This window comes from Meleagris gallopavo, chromosome 9 (genome assembly GCF_905368555.1).
Source record: "Meleagris gallopavo chromosome 9, MGAL_WU_HG_1.1, whole genome shotgun sequence".
NCBI lineage: Eukaryota > Metazoa > Chordata > Aves > Galliformes > Phasianidae > Meleagris > Meleagris gallopavo.
The window spans coordinates 2,980,500-2,987,825 of NC_139412.1; positions in this window are offsets into that span (position 1 = coordinate 2,980,500).

Consider the following 7,326-nt stretch of genomic DNA (forward strand, 5'->3'; position numbering starts at 1 on the left):
AGGAGAGGAGAGGAGAGGAGAGGAGAAGGTACATCTACAAATGGTTTGGAGGTCATCTGAGCATGACCTGTGCGACTGACATAGGTTCCAAGGCTCGTGCTCATCTCAGCTTCGCATGTGCACAAGCTAAGCTTGGCATCTCATTAGACGGGTGGGGAATTGAGGTAGTGTTTGTCAAACAAACAATTACACTTGTTATCTTTCTTCCACAAGTAGGCTTGAACTTTGGCTCTTTCTCACCATCCTGCTCTGAAACTGGAATTTCTGTTGTGATTGCCTATGGTTTAGATGTTGTGTATTTTGGTTAAATGGTGTCTGGTACATATCAGTCAATCCAAACTGGAAGAAGCAGGAATAGATAGATGCACAAGGAATGGGCTGAAGGGAGAAAAGGAAATAGCTAACATAAACACAAACACATCTTATCTACCACATCTGTTAATTCTTCCTCACACAAAACAAGTGTGGTCAACAACCTTAGAGGCTGGAAGATTCCAACAACAATGAGAAATTTCATCCTGCAGTCTCATAGGAGAGCTTTTCAATGATTTTAAATCCAGTGAGGATACAGGGGACTGGCTTATAGACACTTGCAGAGGGACAGCCACAGGGTTTAGAGATCACAGAGCTTTATTGTTTCATTATTGCAGGGTTTCATATCATTATGACCAGACTGTGGTTTATGGGGCAGACCTGCCATATTGCCCAGCCATGGGATACAGGCAGATGTGGATCTGGAGGTGGCTATTAGTTGCTGTGATTACTTATTTTTCATGGCTCTGTCAAGTCTTCAGTTTCCAATGTCATCTCAAAAGCAGACTCAACATAAGAAATGAGGAGAAATTTTATATTATATTTTTATATAAAAAAAAAATCTTATATTTTCTTGGCATTAGTCTGACAAGAATTAGTGTTTCACAGGCAGGAAGAGATGAGCTATATGCTGCTTTCCACCAGCAGGGAATTGAAGTGCCATATTCAAGCTTCATCTCAGGCTTCAGAAATATTAACACCTTTCATCTGCCTCTTCCAGGATAATTGCTTCTCTGCAGATGTCAAACCCTCGCTTTATTATTTTTTCTATAACCTTAAATGTTTTCAAGGTTTTAAAAACTCCATATTTTATATTACACTATTGCTTGCTTTTCTCATCTCCAACAGTATTTTGATTTGGTAGGGGTTTTTTTTGTTTTTTTTTGTTTTTTTTTTAAAGCATGGATCATTTTTCTGAATCTCTCTTTTTAGGAACCTTACTCATATTACCACTGATATTCATTAAATTTGTTCTCAGGACTTCCAACAGAAATACTTAGTGTAACAATGTTAAAAAAGGACAAGTCTGACTGCCTTGGTTCAGTTGGAGACCAAGATCACGCATTTCTGTTGGCTAGCTCTCAAAGGAAAAATCAGTTTCAGGAAAGCGGATAGATACAGCAAGACCCAAGTCCTTATTTCAGCCTGGATCTTTGTTCTCTCCAATGGCATAATGATATTGCAGATGTTCACATACTTTGCCCACAGTCTACCACTTTTCCTTTGGATCAGACTATGTTAGAGACTTTGGAACAACAGGAGTTCTGGCAAAACCTAGAGATGTTTTTCAGGTTGTGAATGGGGTCATTTGGAAAAGAGACCCATGCTTGCTTCCTAGATCTTAGAAATGGAAAGATCTAATAGCTGTATCTGATAAACATTAGATACAGTTTTACAGCAGGTGAGACTGTTATTGATGAGGAAGGGCCGATGGGATGACCAGTACTAGCCCAAAATGGTTGCCCTTTTTCTGTAACCAACTTGCTAGCTCCTCATAAAACTGAAATCTGACTGGATTTCTCTTTCACATCCCATCTTAAAAATGCTGAAAGCCAAGAATTGAAATAACATCTTGTGCAAAATTATCTCAATATTACTTTATCCTATTACGTTTCCTGTGGGAGGAAAAAATGGCCACTCTTCCCGTAGGCAGGAGACTGGATTAGAGCTACCTTCCAGACTAAGTCATACAGAAATCCTCAACAGTGTATTTTTCAGTTCTGTAATATAAATACAACACAAAAGTATCAATTGTTCCAAAAAGGCTTATATGTTCCAGCGTATTTCTTTTCTTTCTTTTCTTTTTGTAATGTTCAAGACCGAGACTTCCTTTATAGTAAGAAAAGACATTTTTCTTACTATAAAACTGACTAATATGACCTAATCTCCTGCAAATATAGTTTAGATTGTTTTGTGTCCTCTGAGAAACTGCCTTCAAATGTTAACCAAAGAATTGCCTTAATCAGTAAGCGTATCAAGGTGATAAAAACTTTAGACTTTCTGGCTCTGCTTTATCACCATGCTGAGATCAACAGCTTTTCAAATGGCTGGAGGATGTGCTCACCTGTTTGGGCTCCCATGTAAACACAGTGTTTAGATTGTCTTCAAAGGCTGCATCCTTATCCTCTCCTCTCTATGCCTGGATTTACCCATGTTCAAAGGAGCCAAATTCAGGCTGGAAGAGGTGCAGAGAAAGAATATCGGAATGACCAGAGGCACTGAGATGTGACCTGAAGAATTTTATTTATTTACCTTAGGAATACCAAAGACTGGGAGGAGATAATGTAGACCCCAACAGATAGAGGGCAAAAGTAAAGATGGAAGGAAAAACAGGAGGTGGGGATAGCAAAGAAGGAAAAGTAAGTTACAAGAAGGTTACAAGAAGGAAGTACAAGGAGGGTTGTTAAAAAATACCTTTGATCCTCAGAAATGTCAGATTGCAGAACGCTGCTCTACCTGGAGAAGAAGGGAAAATACCTTAATGAGGTCTGATCATTTTAAGAGGGGAATGGAATGGCACTGCTGTACATAGTGTCACCTAGATCTGTCCTGTCCAAGAATCCTGCTTTCGGTCTTCTGACACTACAGTAACCCTTTCTGCTAAAGAAGCTAATTAGGATAAACTCTTTCAGATCATCCGTTCTAAAAAGCCTACTCTTCTTTCTTTCTTTTTCCTTCCAAGGCCATCATAATAATGCTTGATACTGTCTTTTGCTAAGGGAGAATATTCAAGTGCCGAGCAAGTAAATATCCACATGTCCAGGAGCAAAGATATGAGTGAGCTATTTGCAGTCCATTTTTATCATATTTGTGACCTTAGTATGCCTGGGAAACCCCTGACCTTGCTCAGAGTGCCACGTGGTCATAGCATTTTTGAGTTTGCAATCTTTATCTTTCTAAGTGAAAGGCCTAAAGCAGGTGTCCATGTCCTTAAACATTTTGCTTGAAATATTCAAACTATTGGACATGTTATCTGGCCTTGATTTAAGCAGATAAGGAAGGACTGGATCTAAGTATTCATACACACACACCTCTCTATGGCAGTAGATCTGTACGCCAGTGTCGCAGATCAAACTCTCCTCTAAGGTTTAGTTCCCTCTCAGCAATCCAGATCCATTTTATCAGCCAACGCATGCTTGTGGTGAAAGTGCATCCTTAGCTAAGTGAGTCAATAACCCTTAAAAAGCCTAATTTATTAGGAAACAATCAAGATAGATGTATCAGAATTTCTAATTGAACGTGCATTTTCAAGAGCCTTTTAGTCTTCAGTGAAAAAATGTTTCACAACGCCACCAACTTCCCTGTAATGTTCCTGAGGTTAATAAATGCAAATAACTCATCTCGTGTCTCAGCCAGTCCCTGATGCACAACAGGATTAAGCCCTGAGTGCATGTCATTGAATGTAAACGAAAACACAACAGTCTTCCCATCAGTTAAGCATGTGGGTAAATGCAACTCCCATTGTCTCACTCTATTTTCTACCAACCATGTTTCCGCTTCTCTCCTGCCCCCCATTCTTCGACATTCACTTAGCAAGGAAGAATACTAGTTAAACAAGTTTGGACACACAAGTGTTATTTGGACTGTAAAGAAATACTATATATGAACAAAGAGCCAAGAAACAAGAAGCACTGGCACTCATGAAAGAGAAAGCCAGCCAATATTAATCCCCTTGTTAGAAGGATTCATGTGTTGACTCTTCTGATACAAATGTCTTCTTTAGTATGAGTTTCATTTTAAGATGGGTACATTCCTTGGTGCTCTGTTAAGGAAGATAACCACTACTTTTTACCCTAGGAAGATCCAGGTACTGTCTTGCTCTAGTTCCATGCATCAGACTATAAGTGACTAAGTTATATACTGAACAATTCATTCCAACATGCAGGCTCATTTTCCAGATAAACAGAACCAGAAAGAAAGAAACACACAAAAAGAAAAAGAAAACCAAAACCAAGATAATAACAAAGAAACCCAACCTTATCCCAAAGCAGAAAGCTAATTTTCATATAACCTACAGTGTTACACAAAGTATGTATGTTTCATACGTCAAAACATATCAACTATGACGGTTCCATATGCCTTATGGGACTGTCCCCTTTGCACAAAATAATCATATTGATTCAAAGCTGGATGTTTGCTGACAGCAGAACAAGCATTTCTGGAAAAGGTGCAGGTAATGTCATCATGGTTTGGATGACGTCTACACTACAATGTCTTAAAATGCTGTTTTGAAAAATCTGTAGAACAGAGCAGCATGGAATTAGCTAGCTTAATTCTTTAAGCTACAACATCTAAACATAAAATCATTCTGGACACGAACCACAAATTTTTAATTGAAAACTGACGCTCAAGCATTATTGTTTTGAATGAATCTAAGTTCTCCACGCTGCAGTAGTTCCTTTTTGAAGTGCTTCTGACCAGCTGGCGCTTCAGATGGGTGTGTCGTTATGTAATCATCCTCTGCTGTAAGACAACAGGATTCAAGGTATTATGTCTCAAGACATTGGAAATCCCATGCATTATTGCAATACCCTTTCTTGATGGGCACAAAATGTACTCAGCACAGTTCTGCTTTCTTTCAGCTAGCAGAGTGCTCACAGGCTATTTAAAAAATGCTGCTGCTACTCAATTTTTGGAGTATCAGATCAATCTGCTTGGAATCAGATGGAATAAAGGAAAGAAATTGCCTTGGATATTTCCCTGTCCTCTCGGCACTGTACTGAGCTATGGGGAAAATGATCTTAATTGTCAATAAGACAGCAACTTGGATAAAAATTAAAGCACCTAACAATCAGATTCCTCAATCAGTGTGGATCCTGTGCTGTTCATAGCTTAAAAACACAGTGTATTTTAACTATTCCATACCTCAGGCTCATACGGTATGAAAAATACACCTACTTTTGCTTGTGTGAGAGGCTGGTGTGCAAAGTTTATATCAGAATATGAGAACAAATGCATCTCTGTATCCATTTCTTGTTTTTGAAGTAGATATTTCATACACTTTGGAGCTTGATACTGCTTTTAACTTCTTACTGCCTACCAGGGCTCAGCAACAAATCTGTACAACCTATTTACAAGGTCCTAAAAGCAGTTTAATTTGCTCAGAGCTGCACGGAGCAGTTCTGGAGGTTTCCTCATCACAAACCTGTTTCTGGCATTCAATTTGTACAACTGTTTGTTAAAAAAAAAAAAAAAAGTCCAGAGACAAGAGAAACCCAAGTAAGTTTCCAGATGAGAGCCATTAGGAGATGTGACCCTGAGGGATGTGGTTATGGGCATGGTGGGGATGGGTTGACAATGGGACTTGGTGATCTTAGTGGTCTTTTCCCACCTTGATGATTCTATGACTGCATTCAAAATTCTTAAAGACTGAAAGCTGTAGTGCTTCCTGAAAATAAATTACTGGCCCAGAAGAGTGGTGAGGTGGAATTGCAATCCAAAACTGTAATCTGAAAGCCTTGTGCTTGATTGTTGCCTAACCTATCGTGTTTAATCACTGCGGGCTTTCATTTAGATAGGAGAAATCGGGAACCTGGGGGACCCCAAGGATCCTTGGTGTTGGCAGATCAGAGTGGTTTGATTAAAATTAGTTTGTCATTAGAAAACAGCATCCCTTTGGCTGTGGGAGCAGGTGCTCTGGGAGCATATTGAAGGAATGCAGGTGTTTCTGCTGCTGCCACCGTGCTAATGGCATGGCCTCGTGCAGTAGGGAGTTGCCTTCATGCCCATTTCACTCAGCTGGGGTTCTGGTCCTCCCACTGGGCTTCTGGGGCTGGATGTTCTCGGAGGGAGAGCTGTTGGTCTGAGAGGATGGGCTGGAAATGCTCAGAAAAACCTGAGCCAGAGGGAAAGAGCCTCTGGGCTGGAAAGGTCTGATTTTGGAAGGGAAGAAAGCCAAGGAAGTGGCAAGGTTTGTGGCAACTGTGGTATTTATATGGCTGATAGAATTCCTGGTTAAAGGACTTTCCAACCAATTATGGATTATTTGGGGGGAGGGTGCCTGCTTTCTTCTCTGCTTGAAGGGAATCTGAATGCACTCACTGGCTTTATAGAGAAGGAGATGTTGTGGAGATAAAAGAAATAATGGGGTTGGGGATTCGTGGAGTTCAACTACAATTCATGTATTTTCTATTAAACAAGTGAGGGCTAAAATACTCAATCAACCTCTGCTCTCCTCTTTATAAAAGCAGAGTAAAATCACTCATTTCTACTCTAAGGAATTTCAAAATCTAGTGTTGAGAAGAGCTGTAAAAGATCTGCGTGTTGGTAATAATGGTGTCTATATCATCCGTATCCTTTTGAATGGCTTTTCTTTTTTTCTTTTACAATCTGAATGCATTTGGCTACATTATTGTTTTAGTGTCTCTATAATGTTTGTGTGGTGACATGGAGAAGTACTACTACACGCTGTATATTGCAGTGGATCTTTAATGTACGTTGTTTTTTTTTTTTCCCCTTTTATGATTGTGTCATTTAACAAGTGATTTTATGGTGTTATTACTTAATGTGAGGTTGCTTTTGCCCATATGAGGAGTCCCACTGGCTTGGATAAGCTATTTCTGAGAGTATCTGTAACTTACAGGAATTGATACTACAGAAAGGAAAGCATTGATGGAGGCATTTGCCTTCCTTGATATATTAGGCATGGCGAACAGCCTGGCTTTTGTCCTGTTGTGAAGGAAGATAAACCCAAGGATAATTCCATTAAAGATCATACAACAGCACGGTATGTTAGCATGCAAAGTTACCTGAATGAAAATTAGACTGAGCTGACAGCTTTCCTTTCTGCTTTATGGTAGTCAAAGCCTGTACTTCAAAAACTGCTAATGAGAGCGAGGGACTCAGTTCAGCATATTTGCAAATAGTATTGTACTCATCTGTAGGCTTTGTCTTACTCAATTAAAAATGACTCCTTAGTTTCTACTGGTCGTGCCTTTGGAATGTTTCCCAAGAGGAAAGTCATTATATTCTGACACCTCCCAGATTTTAGTTCTCTTTTAGTTGATTTCTTCC